Source organism: Arvicanthis niloticus, chromosome 14 (assembly GCF_011762505.2).
Source record: "Arvicanthis niloticus isolate mArvNil1 chromosome 14, mArvNil1.pat.X, whole genome shotgun sequence".
NCBI classification, from domain to species: Eukaryota; Metazoa; Chordata; class Mammalia; order Rodentia; family Muridae; genus Arvicanthis; species Arvicanthis niloticus.
Genome location: NC_047671.1, coordinates 66,799,546 through 66,825,416, shown reverse-complemented (window position 1 = coordinate 66,825,416; position 25,871 = coordinate 66,799,546). Strand labels below are relative to the sequence as shown.

General features: G+C 36.5%; 1 pseudogene; it reads left to right on the top strand.

Annotated features, from left to right (window-relative positions):
• Nucleotides 1-23,690: 23,690 nt before the first annotated feature.
• LOC117719650 (centrosomal protein of 57 kDa-like) lies at nt 23,691-25,119 on the top strand (annotated as a pseudogene).
• Nucleotides 25,120-25,871: the final 752 nt, after the last annotated feature.

The window sequence follows — 25,871 nt, the reverse complement described above, 5'->3', positions numbered from 1 at the left end:
CTTTTCTCTCAAAATACAATTAGAGCATAATTATGCCAATTTGTACCAGTGAGGTACAGGATAGTCCTAATACCCAGTCCATCCTTTTGTTGACTAACCAGCTCCTCTGTCATCTATTCTAACTAGAACATTTAGTTCTGAACCTGGCTTTAGGATGAATGTCAGCTGACAACCATCCACTCAAATCTTTTCTCTTAAGGTCAATAGCTATATGTTTTCAACCCCATCAGAAATCCAGAATGACTGAGTTAACTATAATTGTTTCCCCACTTCTCTTTCTCCCTCCAAACCCTCCTGCTCTCTTTCATATTTATGGCCTCTATTTTTTTTTAACTGTTTTTACCTGAACACACACACACACTAAAATAGAGGACATGAATTTTTATGTGCATATACATATATGAATATTTCTTAAATAAATAAATACCATGTCCTCAGTTGATATAATATTACTTGTGTGACTGTTTTCAGGGCTGACCATTTGTTATTGGATAACCATGTGGTATTTCCTTCCCAGGGAAGAAAATCTATCTCTCCGGTTCTCAGCATTCCTTAGTTACCTGTAGTCCTTTGTGTATGTTAGTCATTTCATTGGTTTCCCCCTGCCTACTTTGTCTTGTTTATTGTTATTGTCCATGTTCAGCTCATGTTTTGGCCATTATATTGGTCAGAATTTATTTGTTGTATGTTCAGCATATTTTCAAAGTTTAATTCACCTGTAATTTGCTTTTTTAAAACTTTATGATGGTATTTTACCTTCATTACATGTTTTCATTATTGGCATGTTTCTGAACTATACTTTTCATTATGACATAATACTTACCTTTACTGTTGTACCTTTTAAATGTTTATCATCACATGAGACCTGTCATATTATTTCATTTGATTTTAGGAAATCCCTTGTTATTGCTATTCTCTTAATGACTATTGCATTTATTCCATAATTTAATAATTCTGATTCTTAAATTATACTCAAATCATTAAAAATATATTTACCACAATTTTATTTAATTTTCAACTTTTCTAGAATTTTTATTTTATTTTAAGGTGTTATTTATTATGACTTGTAGTGGAAGCCATTTACATCTTTTGGGGAAATAAAGCTAACTATTGGTTACATAACACATGGTGACTTAAATCTACTTTTCCATCAATTTACCTCAAAATTCATTTTCAGATATTGGATATATAAGCAATCTCAATTTGCAAACTTTTATGTTTAGAATTTAAAATTCATCATTCTCTTGGTTCTGAAAAATGCCCCTGTATTAACTTTTGTGACAGATACCCATTTTAGTCTTAAATAGTATGGATTTTAAAGGGGATATAAAGACAGCTTTTCTGTTTTTAAGTTTCTTGTGGTGATGGAGAATAAGTATAGAAAAATGCATTCTGCAATGTAAGTATAAGATCCAGTGTGAAGATCCCCAGGTTCAAAGTGGCTCCTTCAGCTCTATAGAAACTCATTGAGAAGCATAAGCCATGACCATGGTTTATTCATATATGTGTCTCTCTTTTTTTGGAAATTCTTTATAATTATGTTTTAATTATTTGTCAATGCTAAGAATTTGTTGTATTTGAACTTTAGGTTTTTAACTTATTTTCTATTATCAAAAATATTTTTAATTTGCTTAAGAATTATATCAAAACGACATTAGACAAAATTTTAAAACTCAGATAAGTTGAAACAATAACAATTTCTGGAATTTCCTGCATATAAAGTAAAAATAAATAGGTACATGTATCTGCCTATGACCCACCAATTCTCATTCTGGTCATAATTTTCTAAATAGCTGTTCATACATTGGCCAAAAGCTATTTTTTAGTGTATTTCATATAATAGTTCATAGTAATGTCTGGAGTAGCAGTCAGCTAAACTTACATTGCTGAATACTTTTACTTTTAGATGTGCTTGAATCCCAGGCCAGAAAATAATAAGACAAATATTCTTGTACTCAGTGGCATGGATGAATTTTTAAAAAAAAGTTAAATAAAATAAGCTCGAGGATCAGAAATAAAAATGTTATTCCAATTGAACTACATTTAAAAGGAGTGTGGGTTATGTTGGACATGTGTTTCAGTAGTAGGGCACTTAATTTGCATTTCTGTGTACCTGCACTTTCAAACCTAAAACACAAACAAACCCCATGCAAATGCCTGTAGTTTGCAACTAGAAAATTCTACACAGGCTTCCTTGTTAAGCTTTGTCCCCAGAGTGGTGCTTAAGAACTTTGTTTGCTAGTAAGACATCCTTAGATGATAGGAGTCCTGGCCCTTAGGAGTTCTCTGGACCTCAAGTCTCTTCCCTTCCCTTTATACTCTGTGGCTTTAGATGTTATTCTGGAACACTCCTCTACTGCATTGTGTCACTTTGAATAATCTGAATGATACAGACAAAAACAGCCAATGGCAGACGGTAACTTTAAATCAGTGAGCCTTTTATTTAACTCTTTCAAATACGAATTTATAAGTAATGCACAAAGTATTTGTATTTAAGAAGGAAGCACATTTGTAAATTTGCTTGTATTTTTATGAAAAATCCCTTAAATTGCATTCAAAGACATGTCACAATAGTGACTGCCTATGGTGAGTATAGCATTTAAATTAGAGATAGGGCAAAGTGACTTTTGCATAAGCCTTTCTTATTATATTTAAGTACAAATGAAGATATTTTGTATTGAGGATACAGGAGGTAACCTTCCTCTGTCCTCACAGAGCCAGTTAACAGTTAACAGATCCATTCATTGAACAGTGACTCAGATAATTACATTGACTCAAAATCGTGTGAAAATTGTCCATAAATAGATATTCCACACTGTTGTTAGTAGAAATATTTCTTAGATGTTTTAATACCTGGAATGTATTATTAGTGTACTAGTATCTTACAGTCTATTGATCTAGATTCCACATTCTTCTTTTTACCTAAAAGTTTATTTGGGAGTGCTGAAATTCTCATGTTTGTGAATAATAGTAGCTACAACCAGATAATTCTGAAGCTCTGAAAGAGCAGTGGACACCTAGCTGATCTGCTCCCTTAAAGACACCATATCCTGAGACATACTAGAGGAGACACTGTGCCCAGAATTGCTGGATCTCGGAATCACAGGATCACAGAGACATCTGGACCCTGAGGAGTTCCAAGATAACTGAAAAGAAAGGCTCCAGTCAGAGGCAGTGAGTGCAGGTAGCACTAGAGTTAACCAGATGTCAAAAAGCAAGCACAAGAACTTAAGCAACAGAAACCAAAGTTACTTGGCATCATCAGAACCCAGTTCCCCCACCATAGCAAGCCCTGGACACCCCATCACACCAGAAAAGCAAGATTGAGAATTAAAATCACTTCTCATGATGATGATAAAGGACTTTGAGAAGGACATAAATAACACCCTTACAGAAATACAGGATAACACAGGTAAACTGGTATAAGCCCTTAAAGAGGAAATACAAAAATCCCTTAAAGAATTGAAAAAAAAAAAAAAACCACAACCAAACCGGTGAAGGAATTAAACAAAACCATCCAGGATCTAAAAATGAAAGAAAAAAAAAAAAAAAACAATAAAGAAATCACAAAGGGAGACTACACTGGAGATCTAAAACCTAGAAAAGACATCAGGAGGCATAGACACAAGCATCATCAACAGAATATAAGAGATAGAGGAGAGAATCTCATGTGCAGAAGATACTATGGAAGATACTGACACAACTGTCAAAGAAAATGCAAAATGCAAAAACTCCTAACACAAAACATCCAGGAAATCCAGGACACAATGAGAAGGCCAAACCTAAGGATAATAGGTATAGATGAGGGTGAAGATTCCCAACTTAAAGGGCCAGTAAATATCTTCAACAAAATTAAAGAGAAAAACTTTCCTAACCTAAAGAAAGAGATGTCCATAAATATACAAGAAGCCTACAGAACTCCATATAGACTAGACCAGAAAAGAAATACCTCCCGTAATATAATAATCAAAACATCAAATGTACAAAACAAAGAAATACTAAAAGCAGTAAGGGAAAAAAGGTAAAGTAACATATAAAGGCAGACCTATAATAATTACACCATACTTCTCACCAGAGACTGTAAAAGCCAGAAGATCCTGGACTGATATCATACAGACCCTAAGAGAATACAAATGCCAGCTCAGACTACTATACCCAGCAAAATCACTATTGATGGAGAAACCAAGATATTCCATGACAAAACCAAATTTACACAATATCTTCCAACACATCCAACACTTCAAAGGATAATTGGTGGAAAACTCCAGCACAAGGAGGGAAACTATGACCTAGAAAAAGCAAGGAAGTAATCTTCCAACAACCCCAAAAGAAGATAGTTACACAAACATAATTCTACCTCTAATAATAAAAATAAAAGGAAGCAACAATCATTTTTTCTTAATATCTCTTAATATCAATGGATTCAATTCTCCAATAAAAAGACGTAAACTATCAGACTGGATACATAAACACGACCTAGCATTTTTCTGCATACAGGAAATGCACATCTGTGAAAACGACAGACACTACCTCAGAGTAAAAGGATAAAAAACAATATTCCAAGTAAATGGTCCCAAGAAACAAGCTGGAGTAGCCATTCTAATATCAAATAAAATTGATTTTCAACCAACAGTAATCAAAAAAGATAAGGAAAGACACTTCGTATTCATCAAAAAAAAAAAAAAAAATCTACCAAGATGAACTCACAATTCTGAACATCTATGCCCCAAATGCAAGGGCACCCACATACATAAAAGAAACTTTACTAAAACTCAAAGCATATATTGCTCCTCACACAATAATACTGGGAGATTTCAACACCCCACTCTCAACAATGAACAGATCATGGAAACAGAAAATAAAGAGAGACACTATGAAACTAACAGAAGTTACAAATGAAATGGATTTAACTAATATCTATAGAACATTTTATCCTAAAACAAAAGAATATACCTTTTTCTCAGCACCTCATGGTACCTTCTCAAAAATAGACCATATAATTGGTCACAAAACAGGCTTCAACAGATACAAAAAGATTAAAATAATCCCTGGCACCCTATGAGATCACCATGGACTAAGGCTGGCCTTTAATAATGAAAAAAAAAGGGGGGGAAAGCCCACATAAAAGTGGAAACTGAACAATGCTCTACTCAATGATGACTTGGTCAAGAAAGAAATAAAGAAAGACATTAAAGACTTTTTAAAATTTAATGAAAATGAGGAAACAACACACCGAAACTAGTGAGACGCCATGAAAACAGTACTAAGAGGAAAACTCATAGCTCAAAGGGCTTACAAAATGAAACTGGAGAGAGTATATACTAACAACTTGACAGCACAATTGAAAGCTTTACAACAAAAGAAGCAAATACACCCAAGAGGAGTAAGTAGATGGAAGGAAATGATCAAACTCAGTGCTGAAATCAACCAAGTAGAAACAGAAAGAACTATACAAGCTATCAACAAAACCAGAAGCTGGTTCTTTGAGAAAATCAACAAGATAGATAAACACTTAGCCAGACTAACCAAAGAGCACAGCGACAGAATCCAAATTAATCAAATCAAAACTGAAAAGGAAGACATAACAACAGAAACTGAGGACATTAAAAAAAATCATCAGATCCTACTACAAAGGCCTATACTTAAAAAAATTGAAAAATCTGGATGAAATGGACAATTTTCTAGACAGATGCCAGGTACCAAAGTTAAATGAGGAGCAGATAAACCATCTAATCACTCCCATAACTCTTAAAGAAATAGAAGCAGTCATTAAAAGTCTTTCCACCAGAAAAAGTCCCGGACCAGATGGCTTTAGTGCAGAATTCTATCAGACTTTCAAGGAAGACCTGATGCCAATTCTCTTCAAACTATTCCACAAAATAGAAACAGAAGGAACACTATCCAACTATAACTACTATGAAGCTACAATCACGCTCATACCTAAACCTCACAAAGACCCAACAAAGAAAGAGAACTTCAGACCAATCTCTTGTATGAATATCAATGCAAAAATACTCGATAAAATTCTCGCAAACAGAATCCAAGAACACATCAGAACAATCATCCATCGTGATCAAGTAGGCTTTATCCCAGGAATGCAGGGATGGTTCAATATTCAGAAATCCATCAATGTAATCCACTACATAAATAAACTCAAAGAAAATAAAAACATGATCATCTCACTAGATGCTGAGAAAGCATTTGACAAAATTCAACATCTCTTCATGTTAAAACTCTTGGAAAGATCAGGAATTCAAGGCCCATATCTAAACATAGTAAAAGCAATATACAGCAAGCCAGTAGCCAACATCAAACTAAATGGAGAGAAACTTGAAGCAATCCCACTAAGATCAGGGACTAGACAAGGCTGCCCACTCTCACCCTACCTATTCAATATAGTACTGAAATTCTTAGCCAGAGCAATTAGACAACAAAAGGAAGTCAAAGGGATACAAATAGGAAAGGAAGAAGTCAAAATTTCACTATTTGCAGATGATATGATAGTATACTTAAGTGACCCTAAAACTTTCACCAGAGAACTCCTAAACCTGATAACTTCAGCAAAATGGCTAGATATAAAATCAACTTAAACAAATCAGTAGCCTTCCTCTACTCAAAGGATAAACAGGCTGAGAACAAAATTAGGGAAATGACACCCTTCACAATTGTCACAAATAATATAAACTATCTTGGAGTCAATCTAACCAAGCAAGTGAAGATCTGTATGACAAGAACTTTAAGTCTCTGAAGAAAGAAATTGAAGATCTCAGAAGATGGAAAGATCTCCCATGCTCCTGGATTGGCAGGATTAATGTATTAAAAATGGCCATCTTGCCAAAAGCAATCTACAGATTCAATGCAATCCCCATCAAAATTCCAAATCAATTCTTCATAGAGATAGAAAGAGAAATTTGCAAATTCATTTGGAATAACAAAAAAAAAAAAACAAAAAAAAAAAAAACAGGATAGTGAGAACTATTCTCAACAATAAAAGAACCTCTGGGGGAATTACCATCCCTGACCTCAAACTGTACTACAGAGCAATAGTAATAAAAACTGCATGGTATTGGTACAGAGACAGGCAGGAAGATCAATGAAATAGAACTGAAGATCCAGAAATGAACCCACACACATATGGTCACTTAATCTTTGACAAAGGAGCTAATACTTTCCAGTGGAAAAAAGGGGCAGCATTTTCAACAAATGGTGCTGGTTCAACTGGAGGTCAACATGTAGAAGAATGCAAATCAATCCATTCTTATCCCCTTATACAAAGCTCAAGTCCAAGTGGATAAAGAACCTTCACATAAAACCAGATATACTGAAACTAATAGAAGAGAAGGTGGGAAATACCCTCAAATAACTAGGCACAGGGGGAAAGTTCCTGAAGAGAACACCAATGGCTTATGCTTTAAGATCAAGAATTGACAAATGGGACCTCTTAAAATTGCAAAGCTTCTGTAAGGCAAAGGATACAATCAATAGGACAAAACGGCAACCAACCGATTATTACCAATCGTATATCTGATAGAGGGCTAATATCCAATATATACAAAGAACTCAAGAAATTAGACTCCAGACAATCAAGTAACCCTATTAAAAATGGGGTACAGAGCTCAACAAAGAATTCTCAACTGAGGAAACTCGAATGGCTGAGAAGCACCTTAAGAAATGCTCAACATCCTTAGTCATCATGGAAATGCAATTCAAAACAACACTAAGATACCACCTCACACCAATCAGAATGGTTAAGATAAAAAACACAGATGATAGTAGACGCTAGTGAGGATGCGAAGAAAGAACACTTCTTCATTGTTGGTGGGAAGGCAAGCTGGTACAACAGCTCTGGAAATCAGTCTGGTGGTTCTTCAGAAAATTGTACATAGCATTACATGAGGACCCAGATATACCACTCCTGGGCATATACCCAGAAGATGCTCCAACATATAACAAGGATGCTTGCTCCACTATGTTCATAGCAGCCTTATTTATAATAGCCAGAGCTAGAAAGAACCCAGATGCCCTTCAACAGAGGAATGGATACAAAAAATGTGGTACATTTACACAATGGAGTATTACTCAACTATTAAAAATAATGAATTTGAGAAATTCTTAGGTAAATGGATGGAACAAGAAAATATTATCCTGAGTGAGGTAACCCAATCACAAAAGAATACACATGGTATTTACTCACTGATAAGCGGAGATTAGCCCAAAAGCTTGAAATAGCCAAAATTCAACTCACAGACCACATGAAGCTCATGAAGAAGGAAGACCAAGTATGGGTGCTTCTGTCCTACTTAGAAGGAGTAACAAAATTCTCAAGGGAGCAAATATGGAGACAAAGTGTGGGACAGAAACTGAAGGAGGGGCTGTCTGGAGACCATTCCACCTGTGTATCCATTCCATGTGCAGTCACCAAAGGTAGATACTGATGTGGATATCAGGAAGTGCATCCGGACAAGACCCTGATATAACTATTTCCTTAGAGGTCTGCCAGTGTCTGACATATTCAGTGGCGGATGCTCATAAGGAGTTCTGATCTGATCTGATCTGATCTGATTAAGGAGTTCCCAATGGAGGAGTTAGAGAAAAGACTGAAGGAGCTAAAAATGTTTGTGGCCCCATGAGGAGAGCAACAATACCAACCAACCATAGCTCCCAGGCTCTAAACCACCAACCTGGGAGAACATAGGGAGGGGCCCATGACTCCATCTGTATATGTAGGGGAGGATGGCCTTGTAGGGCATAGGTGGGCGAGGAGATCCTTGGTTCCATGAAGGCTGGACACTGAGGGAGGATGGGGGGGGGGATTCCAGGGTGGGGAGATGAGAGTGGTGGTAGGTGGGAGCACATCCTCATAGAAGTAGGAGGAGGAGGGATTGGATAGAGGGTTCCTGGGGGGGATAGGGTAAGGACATAAAATCTGAAATGTAAATATAATATCTGATTAAAAAAAAGATAGCTAAGTTTAGCCCAGTTTAGAATTCAAATCTTCAAATCACTTTCTCTTATACTAATAACTAAGGGAATTGTCATAATTAATGATCAGATTCTTAGCTAATATTAGCCATCTGTAAATGAAACCCAAACCCAAACATATGTACCTAGTAGAGTATTCACACCTACATGATTTTTTCAATGCTTTCACATGGCAATAGTCAAATAGCTATGCTTTATCTAGTCCTTAACACATTAAAAATGGTGGCATCTACATCCATTATACCAACAATTTTGTTAAATGACTTCAGAGCTTTCTCCAAGTTGTCTGATGTTAGCAAGTTGGGTTGGAACTTATAAAGCTTGCACTTCCAGGATGAGGGAGTATTACTGACCTCAAGCTCTCTTTAGCTGCCCTGATAATTTCTCTCTGAGATTTCTGTTACAATAGCAGTGTGCTGGTCCTGTGCTCTCTTCCTTAAATGAAATCACAGCAAAACAACAAGAAATGCTTTTTTACTGCTAGGTTTTTTACAAATCCCCAGTGGCACTGTTCAAGATTTGCTGTAACCTAGATCAGTAAGCCCTCTTCAAACAATATAGAAGGAATTTTTCTATACTTTGTTAGTTTCTACTCCAAAAGCTGGCTTTGCTGAGAATCTATCCCACAAGGTTATCCCATGCAATTGTCAAAGGGATGAACACGCTGGTGTCATTATAAATGACAAAGTTAAAGATGTGAGCATTATAGGAAACTATGCCTGTTCTTCACACAGTTGATCATAGAGTTCAATGTTGTTCTGAGGTTCATGTGTTGATTATTTTGATAAGCATATTAATCATATACTATTTATGTTTCCATTCTTGATATTTGTCTTTTTCACATTGTCAGTAAATGAAAGACTCAACATACAGGAAATACTAAGATATAAAACATGAAATACACATTTTGAGAGAATATTGGGAAAGGATCCCAAGGCTTTATCATGCTAAGCATGTAGTCTTCCACTGAGCTACACATAGCCACAAACTATATTTAGCTATATAGAGAATATATAAAAGCTTCATTAACCATTTCTTATACATTTGTAATGTATCTAGAACTTTGGAGCAAGCTCATTTTCTTTTTCTAGACATACTTTAATATTTTATCTTCGTTATGATGGGTGCTTAGTAAATCATGCTCAAACTATGGTTTATTGTTTCCTGGTTATGTCCACAATATTCTCTTCAAACTATGATGCTCGGCAACTCACCCTTAAAACAAAGCAAAGCTGACCCTGTGTTTCCCACATTAGATTTCCATGAGCAACCCTCCTCGTTACAACCTCTAATATCCCATGCCTTGAAATCTAAGCGTCATTGCCATGAAAGACATGCAGGGGGTTGGTTTTTTATGAGTTCATATAATTTTATTTTTAAAAATAAATATTATTCTAATTTTTGAGTCAATAACTCTTGATAGTAGTAAACAGAATGAGGCCAAATACTGAGGAAGTTTTACAGCCTCTTGGTTCAGACTAATAGCTGGTTTTATTGGTCAATGAAAATAAGAAGTTTAATCATGGGATGGTAGCCTAGCCATGGGATAATTTCTACTGGTTTTTGAAAATGTTGCCCTTGTAAGATATATTTCATTCTCCTAACAAAAGTGTTAAAATATCTTCATCTACTGTGTGATTCTAAGCAATTTAGAAAATACCATTATTTCTCATCAGATATCTTAGCACAATTATTACTTCCTCAAACACTAGACTTTATTTTCCAATTATTTACTAACTGGAAAAACTCTGCTTTCTCTTTTTGAATAACTTTCAATAAATTGACATAAAACAGTCAGTTGCTAAAACACAGAGCAAAGTGTCCTGTGAATCAGGATTCATGGGTGCCTACCAATACAATTACAGTAAATTTTGAGATCATTTTCTGCATCATCTCAAATTGAAATTAATGTATTGATCTGAAATACTAAATTTCTGGACACTTAATAGAAATATACTATAAAATAGGCCCATTCTCCTGTATAGAAATTGATCCATGTGATCAGTATTGTTTGTTTTTACCCTATTTCTCAGGTCTGTCTAGTCTCTGGTTTTTGTTCACCCAAGCAGTGTCAGGTATGAGCTCCATTTTGTGGAATGAGCCTTACAGACATTGGTTGGCTACTCTTACCAGTTTTGTGCCACCACTGTCCTAGCATATTTCTCAGGCAGACAGGCTGTAGGTCAAGTATTTTTTGGCTGGGTTTATGTCCACATTTCTATTTAAGTAGACTGCAGAGTATCTTTCTGCACCATAGAGTTTAGGGCTCCATGGAAGCACTAGCTCAACTTCTCAATGTTCATTATGTTCTTAGATGATGTCCTCAGATGTCATGTTAGGCTATCAGTTTGAGGGAAGCAACCTTTTATCATAACAGCTTGGGTTGTAGAGAGATTTCCTTAGGACACATTAGGCTAACAACAAAACAGACTGCAACTCAGACCATCCACTGGAAGATTTGCCTGGCTAAAAGAGATGACTAGTTCAGACTACATATCCCCAATAGGTATTCATTAGGATCAGCTTCATAGAGCCCAGGAAGTTTTCACTGCACTAGGTTGCCACATTACTCTCTAAATGCTCTCCAGTTTCAGCCAGCATTCCATGGCTACATCTACCTGATCTCTACTTTATCCCCACCGTCCTCCAGTCTATCCATAAATCTACTCTATTTCCTTAACACAGGGATGTCTCTTCATTTCCTGTAGATATCACCCCCCCCCCATTATCTAACTTTTCTGGGTCTATAGATTGTAGCTTGGTTATCACTTATTTAACAATTATCCGACTATAAGTACATAGCATATCTATCTTTCTGAATTTGGGTTACCTCACTCAGGATGATGTTTTCCTAGTTCCATCCATTTGGCTTCAAATTTTAGGATGGCAGTTTATAACAGCTGAGTAATACTCCATTGTGTAAATGTGCCAAATTTTTTTATCCATTGTTATACTGAGGAATATCTAGGTTGTTTGCACTTTATAGCTAATATCAATAAACCTACAATGAACATGGTTGTACTTTTGGTAGAACAGAGCATCTTTTGGGTATATGCCCAAGAGTGGTATAGCTGGGTCTTGAGGTAGATCAATACCTTTCTTCCAAGAGCCACAATATTTATTTCTATAGTGATTATACAAATTTGCACTCTCACCAGCAATGATTCCTAATGATATTCTGCAACACTTCTAGATCAATTCCTTATCTAATAGTTATCAGAGAAGTTTCCTCGAGCAGCAGATGGGAACAGATGCAGAGACCAACAGCCAGACATTACACAGATAGCATAAATGGGAAGTTACACCCTTCTGCCCCTCGCCCAGATCCTGGTGACTGGAGCAGACACCAAGCTGATCTGCTCCTCTATGGAAACTGCATCCAGAGGCATCATAGAGAGGCCATGGCCTGCAAAGCTGCAGACACCCAGCTGATCCCCCTTGGAAACCAGGTCCAGAGGCATCCTAGAGCAGCCACTGCCCTCAGAGCTGCAGAAACCACTTCCAGAGACATTCTAGAGAGGTCACTGACCTCAGAGCAGGGGACACCATATCCTGACGCATCCTAGAGGAGCTACTACATTCAGAGAAGCAAACACCTAGCTGGTCTACTACAGTGGAGATACAATATCATGAGATATCCTAGAGAAGCCACTGTACCCAGAACAGCTGGAACTCAGGATCACAGAGACATCTGGACCCCGAGGAGTTCTGACACAACCAAGATAACTGGAAAGGCAGGATCCAGTCAGAACCAGTGAGTGCAGGTAGCACTTGAGCTAACCAAATGGGGAAAGGCAAGCATAAGAATGTAAACAACAGAAACCAAAGTTACTTGGCATCACCAGAACCCAGTCTCCCACCATAGCAAGTCCTGAACACCACATCACATGGGAAAAGCAGGACACAGAAATAAAATCACTTCTCATGATGATGATAGAGGACTTTAAAAAGGACACAAACAACACTCTCAAAGAATTTGAAGAGAACACAGGTAAACAGGTAGAAGCTCTTAAAGAAATGCAAGAAAACATAACCAAACAGGTGAAGGAATTACACAAAACCATCCAGGATCTAAAAATGGAAGTAGAAACAATAAAAAATCTCAAAGGGAGACTACCCTAATGATGGAAAACCTAGAAAAGAGATCAGGAGTCATAGACACAAGCATCATCAAGATAATACAAGAGATAGAAGAGAGAATCTCATGTACAGAAGACACCATGGAAAACAAAGACAAAACGGTCAAAGAAAATGTGAAATGCAAAAAGCTCCTAACACAAAACATCCAGGAAATCCAGGACACAATGAGAAGGCCAAACCTAAGGATAATAGGTATAGATGAGGGTGAAGACTCCCAACTTAAAGGGCCAGTAAACATCTGCAACAGAATTTTGTTGCATACAGGAAATGCACCTCTGTGACAAAAGACAGACACTACCTCAGAGTAAAAGGATGAAAAACAATCTTTAAAGCAAATGTTTCCAAGAAACAAGCTGGAGTAGCCATTCTAATATCAAATAAAATTGATTTTTAACCAAGAGTAATCAAAAAAGATAAGGAAGGACACTACATACTCATCAAAGGAAAAATGTACCAAGAAGAACTCTTAATTCTGAACATCTATGCCCCAAATGCAAGGATACCCACATACATAAAAGAAACTTTACTAAAGCTCAAAGCATACATTGCATCTCACACTATAATAATGGGGGATTTCAACACCTCACTCTCAGCAATGGACAGATCATGGAAACAAAAATTAAACCAGGACACAATGAAACTAACAGAAGTTATGAACCAAATGGATTTAACTGACATATATAGAACATTTCATCCTAAAACAAAAGAATGTACCTTTTTCTCAGCACCTCATGGTACTTTCTCAAAAATAAACCATATAATTGGTCACAAAACAGGCCTCAACAGATACAAAAAGATTGAAATAATCCAGTGTACACTATCAGACCACCATGGACTAGGGCTGGTCTTTAATAACAACAAAAACAATGGAAAGCCCACATACACGTGGAAAGTGAACAACATTCTACTCATTGATGACTTGGTCAGGGAAGAAGTAAAGAAAAAAATTAAAGACTTTTTAGAATTTAATAAAAAGGAGGACACATCATATCAAAACTTGTGGGACTCCATGAAAGCAGTACTAAGAAGAAAACTCATAGCTCTAAGCACTTCCAAAAAAAAAAAAAAAAAAAAGAAAGAAAGAAAGAAAGAAAGAAAGAAAGAAAGAAAGAAAAAAAGAAAAACTGGAGAGAGCATATACTAACAACTTGACAGCACACCTGAAAGCTTTAGAACAAAAAGAAGCTTATATTCCCAAGAGGAGTAGATGGCAGGAAATAATCAAACTCAGAGCTGAAATCAACCAATTAGAAACAAAAAGAACTATACAAAATATCAACAAAACCAAGAGCTGGTTCTTTGAGAAAATCAACAAGATAGATAAACCCTTAACCAAACTAATCAAAGGGCACAGAGACAGTATCCAAATAATAAAATCAGAACTGAAATTGGAGACATAACAACAGAAACTGAGGAAATTAAAAAAAAAAAAAAAAAAAAAAAAAAAAAAAAAAAAAAAAACTTTAGACCCTACTACAAAGGCCTATACTCAGCAAAATTGGAAAATCTGGATGAAATGGACAATTTTCTAGACAGCTACCAGGTACCAAAGTTAAAAGAGGAGCAGATAAACCATCTAAACAACCCCATAACCCCAAAAGAAATAGAAGCAGTCATCAAAATTCTCCCCACCAAAAAAAGTCCGGGACCTGATGGTTTTAGTGCAGAATTCTATCAGACCTTCAAGGAAGATCTAATGCCAATTCTCTTCAAACTATTCCACATACAGTTCTGTACAGAGCTAAACAAAGAATTCTCAACTGAGGAAATTCGAATGGCTGAGAAGCACCTTAAGAAATGCTCAACATCCTTAGTCATCAGGGAAATGCAAATCAAAACAACACTGAGATACCACCTCACACAGGTCAGAATGGCTAAGATAAAAAATTCAAGTGATGATAGATGCTGGAGAGGATGTGGAGAAAGAGGAACACTCCTCCATTATTGGTGGGAATGCAAGCTGGTACAACCACTCTAGAAATCAGTCTGGTGGTTCCTCAGAAAATTGGACATAGCACTACCTGAGGACCCAGCTATACCACCCCTGGGCATATACCCAGAAGATGTTCCAATGTGTAACAAGGACATATGCTCCACTATGTTCATGGCAGCCTTATTTATAATAGCCAGAAGCTGGAAAGAACCCAGATGTCCTTCAACAGAGGAATGGATACAAAAAATGTGGCACATCTACACAATGGAGTATTATCCAGCTATTAAAAATAATGAATTCGAGAAAATTTTAGGTAAATGGATGGAACAAGAAAATATCATCCTGAGTGAGGTAACCCAATCACAAAAGAACACACATGGTATTTACTCACTGATAAGTGGATATTAGCCCAAAACCTTGAAATAGCCACGATTCAACTAACTGACCACATGAAGCTCATGAAGAAGGAAGACCAAGTGTGGATGCCTTGGTCCTTCTTGTAAGGAGTGATAGAATGCTCAAGAGAGCAAATAAGGCGACAAAGTGTGGGACAGAAAGTCAAGGAGGGGCCATCAGGAGACCACTCTACCTTGATATCTGTCCCATGTATAGTCACCAAAGATAGACGCAGATATGGATGTCAAGAAGTGCATGCTGACAGGAGCCTGATGCAGCTGTTTCCTCAAAGGTCTGCCAGAGTCTGACATATCCAGAGGTGGATGCTCACAGCTACCCATTGATCTGATCAAGAGTTCCCAATGAAGAAGTTAGAGAACTGAAGGAGCTGAAAGGGTTGGTGGCCCCAAGAGGAGAGCAATAGTGCAAGCCAACCAGAGTTCCCCAGGGTCTAAACCACCAGCCTGGGAGCACAAAGGGAGGCACCCATGACTTCAGCTGTATACTTAGGGGAGGATGGCCTTGTTGGGCATCGGTGGGAGAGGAGATCCCTGGCCCCATGAAGGCTGAACATGGGGAGGATTTCAAGGGTGGGGAGGGGGGATTTGGGGTAGGTGGAGGCACACCCTTGTGGAGGCAGAAGGGGGACAGGATAGGAGGTTCCTGGGTGGTGGTGGGAATTGGGTGAGGGGATAAAATCTGAAATGTATTTCACACATACACACAGAGCATAACACAGAGAAGAAAAAAATCAGAATATATTTTTAGATACTGTTTAACTATGCAGCTGAATGTAAGTAAAGGACTGATGTCATCTGATTTCAACCAGGCCTGGTGTATGATGAAGGACACCGTTATACAGCATAAACAATTGTGAACCATGTCAAAAACTTCCAATAACTCCTCAATATAAGTTTTATAATATCAGTACTACATGAAGTATTATGGAAGATTTTCACATAAGAATTATAATTCTACTGAAGGAACTACAATCACAGACTCATTTTGAAGATAAGTATCCAATACAAAGCTTGTTCTGTTATTCCAAATAAAGGTAAACTGTCTTATCCCATTAGTCATTTTCCTCTCTAGAATATAAACATCTTTGTGCTGTACCACAGATTGCTTATTTTATTTACCTTACCTAAGGTTTTTCAGTAAATTTTCTTTGAAGAGTCACAAGCTCTGGTTTATTTAGATGTGTCTCTTTTGTAACTTTTCCAGGATTGTTTTAGTTTTAGTGCTTGTTTTTGTTGAAACACATCTACTGTACATGAACATATGTGAAGGGCTTTTTAACACTCTATGATCATTACCACAAAGTAAAAAAAAGCAAACAAAATTATTCTCTATCTTAAATCATAGCAAAAGAAATTCCAGATGTGTTAAAGATGAGCATAGTATAAACTTTATTCTGTGATTTAAATATATATATATATATATATTATTAGATATGAGGAAAAAAATTGCCTTAAGGGATAGCAACAAATGACAATTTAGTATATATGATTACGTAAGAATTTAATTGAGTTTCTGATACTGAAAATTGCTATAGCAAGGCATAGTGAACCAAATCTATAATACAAGCATTTAACACAGTCAAATCATGAGTTGTAGCCAAGACTGAGCTACATAGCAAGGGGGAAACAGCTTAAATTGTTATTAGTCTACCTCAATAAACAAGCAAACACATGTCACAAATAATGAACAGAAATGGCAAACTAGAAGTCCGTTTTCAAATCACTACAAGTTGATGATATATAAAGTAGGTCAATAGACTGATATAAAGTTAAGACTAGATGACATCAAGAACAAGAGACAAAATCTGAGGTCCAAGACAAGGAAATAAAGAAAATAATGAATAAAATTGTAGACAAAATTCTAGATATACTTATAAATCCTAGAACAGAAAATTAAAGGCAAACCAAATACTTGTGCATTTCTCTCAATATTGGAAAATGTGGATGAGAGCTTAAAACAACACTTTTGTGGTTTTGAGGCACTGGACATGTATGACTGATGGAGTAGAAAGTGTTATAATGTTCTTGAGGTATTAAAAATGCTATTTAAACTAAGTGTGTGAAATATAAGCATATAATGATATAGCACAAGGAACAACATGTTCAAATCTATATGTATGAAAATTATATGGAAATCAAACTTAAAGGAGGAAACAAAAAGAATATCCCTCACTTTTCTGCTGAGAAATTTCCACACAAATTTATGGCATGATTAGAAACTTATACATCAAGATATTAGATAGAAATTTTGATCTTTATATTTTGCCTGTATATTTCGATTTCTCTTCAAAAGATTATTTTTGTCTTACTGTATAAATCTTTGGATCTATAAAATTTTTATTTCTTTTTTTTAATTATCAAATCATAATTTTTACTTTTTAACACAGGGGTTATAAACACGAAAATGCAGGATGTGGGGAAGGGGATGACACAGGTGCATAGGTGTTCAGGGGGAGTACAGATATCTTTCAGAACAGGGTATCAGCTGGGTGAAGGTTCAGGGGTCAGGTCACTATGACTCTGCCTATGATTCATTTGTCCTTATCTAATTTGGTACTATCCGCCAAGGCTGCCTATTTACAAGGTCCATGACTACTCAGGCTGGTAGATTTCCGCAAAAGCTGCCTGTTTACAATAGTTTATAGCCATCTGTTTCAGTGTTTTTCCATAGAGACCCAAGACTTTGTGTTAGCAGGCATGTATGACAGGCCTATTGCTGATTTTAGGCTTATGGCTGATTTTAGGCCTTCAGTGTATAAGCAGGGCTGCCCCTGACATCTCCTCCCTTCTCCAAGTATAGAAGGACTGTGGCGATTCTAATCTTGCCACAAGTAAGGCAGAGATAGAGGCCTGACCTCCAGTAATTAAAGCAGACCTTGTAATGGCTCCAGTACTCCTGTCGTTGTCCAGTAAGGCATGAGGGCCATACCCATCCCAATGTCTTTTTCCTGGAGAGGGGATACTTTTGACATCAACCCCTATGCAGTCAGGCTTATCCCTCAGGAAACCCAGAAACATATTTTTAACTTTTATTTATATTCCCTTGCAGTGCTTAGCCTCGCAGCCTAAGCAAGAATTCAGATCACCAGACAGAGGGGGTTCTGGGTGGCCCCTCTCTGATTGGTCTAGGGGCGGAAGTCTCCTCTTTTAGGTTGGGTGGAGATGGGACTTGGGAACACCCTGGATAGAGTAACAACCTCATCTAGAGTCTCGTGGTCCTCCATATCTAACTTATGATAATGTATCCGAGTAGATTTTGCTATCAGATTATCTATCTGTTGTTTCACAAAGTTAGTCAGCCTATTTTAAAGCCCAGGGACCAAAAAATAAGCAAAAATAACCCCATTAATGGTCCCAAGATGGAAGGAAGTAAGGTTAACAATCATGGATCTATAAATTTAAGAGGAAGAAAATTTATTTTTAGTGAGTGTTGGCCAGTCTTAACAATACTTGTTTTGACTCCAAGGTAATCAATGTTCCTTAGTCTTTAGAATAGTGACTAAATTTGAGCACATGACTGGATTCAAGTACAATGCTTTGGTTGATTTCTATACCTGAGAACCTATGTCCTCATAATATTAGCTATTATCTAATCTCATCTAAAAGTATTTTACTAACAAAGTTTTTAATTTATATATCAACTAATATAAAAATCAAAGAGTTTCATTTGATACACCACAATGTACAAAACACAAAATTAATTGTTTAATTTAAAAAGATTTCTTTGGATGGGCCCAAGCACTGAGCAGATCCCAGGCGGCAGCTCTGCCTACAATCTCACAGAACCCAGAGGAAGCAGGCCTCCCAGGAGCTCTAACCCAGGCAGTATCTTAGGTAAGCAGACAGCAATGCCTCCCAAAACAGGGAGTAACTGGGACCCACTAGGACCCAGGAAGTCAATCTTGCCCCAGAGCCAATCCTGGCTATTTACTTTGAGAGAAAAGATTTGCGAGGATAGTTTTCAGCAGACATTCATTCTAAAGCCAAGAAAAAAGTCAGGTTCAGAACTAAGTCTTTTAGTTAGGAGAGATGGCAGAGGGTCTGGTTAGTCAACAAAATGATGGACTGGGTATTAGGTCTATCTTGTACCTTACTGACACAAATTGGTATAGTTATACTCTAATACTCTAATTGTATTTGAGAGAAAAGTTTTATTTTAACAGGAAGGGTGCTATGTAGGAGGAGCTAATGTGGGAGGAGTATGAAGAGGAAGAAGAGGAAGAGGAGGAAGAGGAGGAAGAGGAGCTAGGTGACTAGAGAGAAAGAAAGGGGTGGGGGACATGGAGGCAGATGTTTGCGTGTTTCTGTCAGTCAAAGATAGTTGATACATCTAGGTTAGATATTGGGTTACACAAACTTATAAAGCCTTTGATTAACATTTAAAAAATTGTATAAAAGCAAAAAGGAGAAGGGGGCATGGGATAGGGGTTTTCTAGAGAGGAGAAATGGGGAAAGGGGATGGCATCTGAAATGTAAATAAAATATCCAATAAAAAATAAAAATAAATAAAAAGATTTATTTGTCTATAAAAGTGCTTAATTTTTCTATTACATTTCTGAGAATGTTTAAGAGTATCCAGCATAAAATTTGATTTTAAAATCCTTAACAATTATTTAAATATTTATGTAATAGTGTGCCCTAGAGATATTTTTAAGCCAGATACTAGCTATAAAGCTCATATTGTGAAATCACCAATATACCATTGCTTTTAATCAGTCATCACAGGTATATATACACGCACACACACACTGTTCACAGTGCCATTTTACTGCCAATTTTAGCACCACAGCCACCCCATTTAATGATGACTAGGACAAGCCCAGAACCAGATAAGCACAGGAACAGAAGGAACCTGTAAAATAACAAGTGCTCTGACCCACCAATTTTCTTTTACCTTATGCATTCAAAGTGTTACAGAACAACAGAAAAATGCTTTTAAAATGTTGTAATTAACTGTTAGAAACATAATTTGCGATTGGATTAATGCTTTGCTGTCATATTTTTAATTTTTTAGCAAAATTAGTTATAAATAAGAAATTTTTAAAGGAGAATGGATGGACACTGAAATGCTGTTGTTTGGGTAAAGTACAAGTCAGATTATTGATATTAAATACAGATCATTCAAAGAGACATGATCAAAGGTAAACTTATTTGAATTAATGCAGGATTAATAATGAGAAGAAAAATACAATAGGTGTCTTACAACTCATTAGTTGTTTTATTCAATTGTAGCTAATTTTCATTTTTTATGTTTTATGTTAAATCTTTAATTTGGTTGTCATGACAATATATTTTATCAAGTGGAATAAAATATATGTGTATAACTTTACACACGTTAATAAGACATTATTCTGAGTGTATTTAAATAATAATGATGGAAGTTGGGTCTGTGAGAATTGTATGACTATGGAACATGAAGGTTCATATTCACAGCAATGAATAGGAAAGATTTTCATGGTAGCTGTATCTTTTCCCAGTTGATATTCCTGCTTAGCTTACACAAATAATTAAAAGTTTACATTTTGCTCACCACCACATTGTTGGATGCAGCACTTCTATGTGGTCTGTAAATCTACATTTCTTTAAGTTTCTAAAGAATTTTGTGTTGTATGCTGGTCTCATACTACACTCTGATAACTAATAATAGCATCTTTATGATTAACAGTCATATACAAAATGTCTGCAACAACCATCTTTAAACGTTGTAACTCCTAATTATTCATGTTTTTTTTCTATTCTTTCACTTGTATAAGTATTAAGGGAGATTAAATCTTAACACTTTTTTTGGAGAGGTCATAGAAAACCATTCCAATTTCCTTCCATTTCCTTTGTTTACCCAAAAGCTTAGGGAAATTCATTCAAATTGATAGATCTCTTTTATATTCTAACAAGTTTTATTCAGCTTCTGAAATAGTAGCATTTGTAAAATACCCAGTTCTCTTAGCTAACTTGGTTTAAATAAAAGAATAAATGGATAGAAAGTAAATAAAATTATAGAGAGTTCAGGAACCCTAGAGTCAATGTGTAAAGATCAGACAAAGTCCTGAGTGACAAGAATTTGTTGTATTGTTGATATTGGCAGTCTTGTCAAGGACTAATGCCATAGACCCATGGGAATGGTAAATGGGTGAGCCTCAGAAGGATGCCAAAGCAGTCTTCTGGTTCAAGTGTAAATGTTGATAAAGTATGGCAGGAATTTTGACCATCTATGCAAAGATCAACAGCTGCAGCTTTCTCCTTCCTGGTGTTTGCAGCCTCAGACTGCCCCCCAACAAAGACCATCTATGAAGACTAAGTAATCCCTTCCGTCTATTCCCATTGTGTGGGTTCGGTCTTCATTCACCAATGATCTCACCAGTAACATCAGATGGCAAACTTGAAAATGTAACTATTAAAATATGTAGACCAAACTATATTGTAATTATATTAATATATTCGTATTAATTACAATTATATGACTATAATTAACATTAGTTGTGTCACTTTTTATTAGAGTTATCTCATAGAGTATTACATTCTTATTTAAGATAAAAGGGTTATCATAGGGGCCTCATTTTAGTTTTTCACATATTTATTTCTACTTCTCAGATAATTTGTAATCTAAGTTTGACTTACATAAATGTACCTTTGATGGTGTTCTGTTGCTGTGAAGAGACAACAGCAACTCTTAGAAAACATTAAACTGGGACTGGCTAACAGTTTGAGATGTTTAGTCTACTGTCATCATCATATAGAATACTGGTATTCAGGCAGCCATGTTGTTAGAGAAGTTCATAGTCACAGGCAGTAGAAGGAGAGAGAACCACTGGACCTGGTTTGGGCTTTTGAAACCTTAAAGCCCACTCCCAGTGACACACTTCCTCCAACAAGGCCACACTTTCTAATCCTTTCAAATGATGCTACTCCTTAAGCATTTAAATATGTGAACCTATGGGGCCTTTCTTATGCAAGTGACCTTAATGGCCTAATGTCCAAATACAACGTGAAATCTACATTTTTATATAATGGGTAATAAAGACTTTTTTTTTCATTTTGGTAATTAAACAATTCATTAAATAACTCACCTAATGAAGTAGTGCCTGCATGTATCCATAGTCTATAGGCCAGATAACATAGTGGACTATATTCTGAAGTTGATTTTATAGCTTTGATGGAGAAAGAAGTGACAAAGTTTGAGCAGGGGAAATCACACTGTCTGTGCTCAGTGGTGACTCATTTAATTTCTCTTCAATTTCCTCATACTCTGTAAACTACCCAGTTCACAATACTTTCCATAATTGCAGATAATCTATGTTTCATGCACTCAGTAGAATGTTTTGGTAGCATTAGCTTGGTTTTAGATGTTGGAATGGACATCTGGAGTCAGAAGACTCTATTTAGTTACAATTAGACCTCAAAGACAGGAAACAGAATCACTCAGTTGTTCCTTCTGAAAATTAAAGTCTAGGCAATGAAAATTATTACTGGTGAAGTAGAGTCAAGATGGTCAAGATAGAGGGTCAGAAACAGTATTCTTCATGGCTTTCTCCTTCCAGTCTATCAGTTGCTAGGAGAAGTTGTTGAAATGTAGCACTCTGGCTCCAGACAATACACTGTTGACAGTCATTCTATCCTTATTTCACTGAGTGCTAATTTCAAAATTGTATCTTCATGTTATATCTTAATGCATCAATCACTGTTTTATGCATTTCTGTACTTCACTTTATTTTAAATACACCATCTTTTGTTTTCCCTCATGCTTTAGCATCCCATTTAGTTATAGTCAGGTCTACCCTAAAGAGTATCCAAAAATGTACAGACTGGTTTATCTAGAATTCTTAGAAGAACTTCTCATTTTGTGGTTCTGCTTTTTTTCTTTGATTTTTTTTAACAGCATTTCTTTTAGATTGAGTAAATTGCCACTTTTGTGTCTATCCATAGCTTACACATAGTATTTATAATATTTTAATGAGCATGATATTACTAATTCATGAAATAATTGTAATTTCTCCAGTCATCCTCACAAAAAAAAAAAAACAAGTAGTTTAAATTATAACAATGGTAAATAATTTATTTCATTTCATACAGAAAATTTTTGTTTATTATTTCTGTATTCCCTGGATTATAACAATTCACAATTTTATGTAATTTTCTCATCAAGGAATCATTAAATTCTGACCTTTTGCATTGCTTTTCCCATGTGCACTGAGTGTGGCATCCTTGAGGTTTCTAAGAGCAAGATGTCTATAGGGTTCACAGCTCGCCTGCCCCTTCCATCAGGGACTTGGATTCAGCTTGCCCCAGGTGGGCAGCTGTCAAATCCGGAGGAGGATCTCAAAGGACAGTGGCCATGTTGCGCAGGTGAGAAGATGGCGGCAGCCTCGATCTTTTCTGCTCTTAAGAATCTTCAAGATTCAACATCTCGAACTGGAGAAGATTCAGGCAGAAGAAAGTGTGAAAACCTTGTCTAGGGAAACAATTGAATATGAGAAAGTATTGGATGAACAGATACAAGAGAGAGAGAATTGAAAGAATGAAGAACCAAAGCACAACCAAGAACTGGCATCCCAGTTGGTAGCTGATAAAAATAAATGTAATATTTTAGAAAAACTATTGGAATACATGCAAAATATGATAAAGCATGCAGAAATGGAAAGAACATCTCTTAGAAAAGAAGGTTTCTCTAGAAAGAGAATGGCAGCACTATCAAACCCACGTTCAGAGCCAGCTGGAAAACTGAATCTTCTTGAACAGGAATACAACAAACTCACTGCAATGCAGGCCGTTCCTTGCAGGGGAAAAATTGCAAGAGTTGGAGTCCAAACTCCTTGAAAAAGAGCAGGAAAAAAAAGGAAAAAAAAAAAAAAAACATATGCAGGCTCGGGTAGCAGAGTTACAGAGTGGTCTAGAAACAAATAGACTTATTTTTGAAGATAAGACTACTTCATGTGTTTCACCCAGCACTAGAAATTTTTTTTTTTTAAAGTCAAAACCACCAGAAAATAAAGGTTCTAGGAGCTATTTTGGTGCACAGTCACATTACAGACTGTGTTCTTTAGGTGATATGCTTTTTGTTGCTGGAACATCCACCAGTCCCAGCCATGCCGTGGTAGCCAATGTTCAGCATGTGCTGCATCTGATGAAACACCACAGTAAAGCCCTGTGCAATTATTGAGTCGTTAACAGCGTTCCCTTGGCAAAGCAAGCTTGTTCACTAGGTAGTAAGATTAAGAGATCAGTGATGCCTCCTCCCAGCAGTGTTAGTGAAGGACTTTTGGATGTCTTACAGACTTTATAGGATGAATTTGGGCAAATGAGCTTGAATCACCAAGTGTGGACCTGAAAGACAACCTGGAGTGTGAATTGGAGGCACTAGTGGGGAGAATGGAAGAAAAGACCACCTAGAGAACTAAAGTTCGAAAATACCAAGCCCAGCTAGAGAAACAAAACAGAGATAAGCAGAAGAAAGAATTAAAAGTTAACAAAAAGACTCTTGATGAAGAAGGAAACAGTGACGGTCATTCATCTGGAGTCACAAGGACCACAAGTAAGAAAAATCTGCCCAAACAGAGACCTGGAGAAAAAAGCTGAAAAAAGCTTCAGTTGCTGATGGACATGCAAACCATACAGAATTCATTGCAGAGAACTCATCTGGGTTGGGATAACTGATACCAGGTCATAAATGATGTACTTACTGGACAATGAACAGATTTTCCAGGTCTCTTGCAAAGCTGACATTACTGGCAGGTGTTAGGGCCAAGCTTTATTACAGTCTGTTGTCCCGTGCAGCACAACTGAACAGAGATGGAGTTCTATAAGCAGAGAAGCCCACTGTGTCTTTGAGTTTGCTGTACTCATACACCGCACTTTGTAAACAAATGTCCAGTTTTTTTACTCGTGGATGTGTTTTTTAAAGTGGCATATATGTAAATTTGTTGCTGTTACTTCTTTCTGACCAGCAGAAAGTAAACGCAACTCCGGAGTTTCTTCCTCAAGCAGTTTATTCAAGCTTATGATACAAAAATAGCACACTCTCCCCTTCCGCGTCCGGCTTATATCCCCTTAAGCCCAGCCAACAATTCTCAGCCACGTGGCATAATACTATGGACACTCTACTAGAGAAAGCTGCAAATTGTTTATATATTCCCAATAAGGCTTGTTTTTACAGGTGCAAGCTTTTGCCTGGCTGCCTTCCAGGCGCCATCTTCTGGGCGAGGCTCTACACATAAATTGAGTTTGAAAATTCGGAATATGAAGCTGTCCCCATAGTCAGTGCTTAAAGTCTTGTTTTTAAATCTTTCAAAGCATGAAGTGCCCACTACTTTTCCTTCTCCAGATGACCATTAAATGTACTGTTTTCAAGAGGACTTTGTTTTCCTTCTGGTATTTCAGACATTGATCAGTAGTAAATCCACTATTAA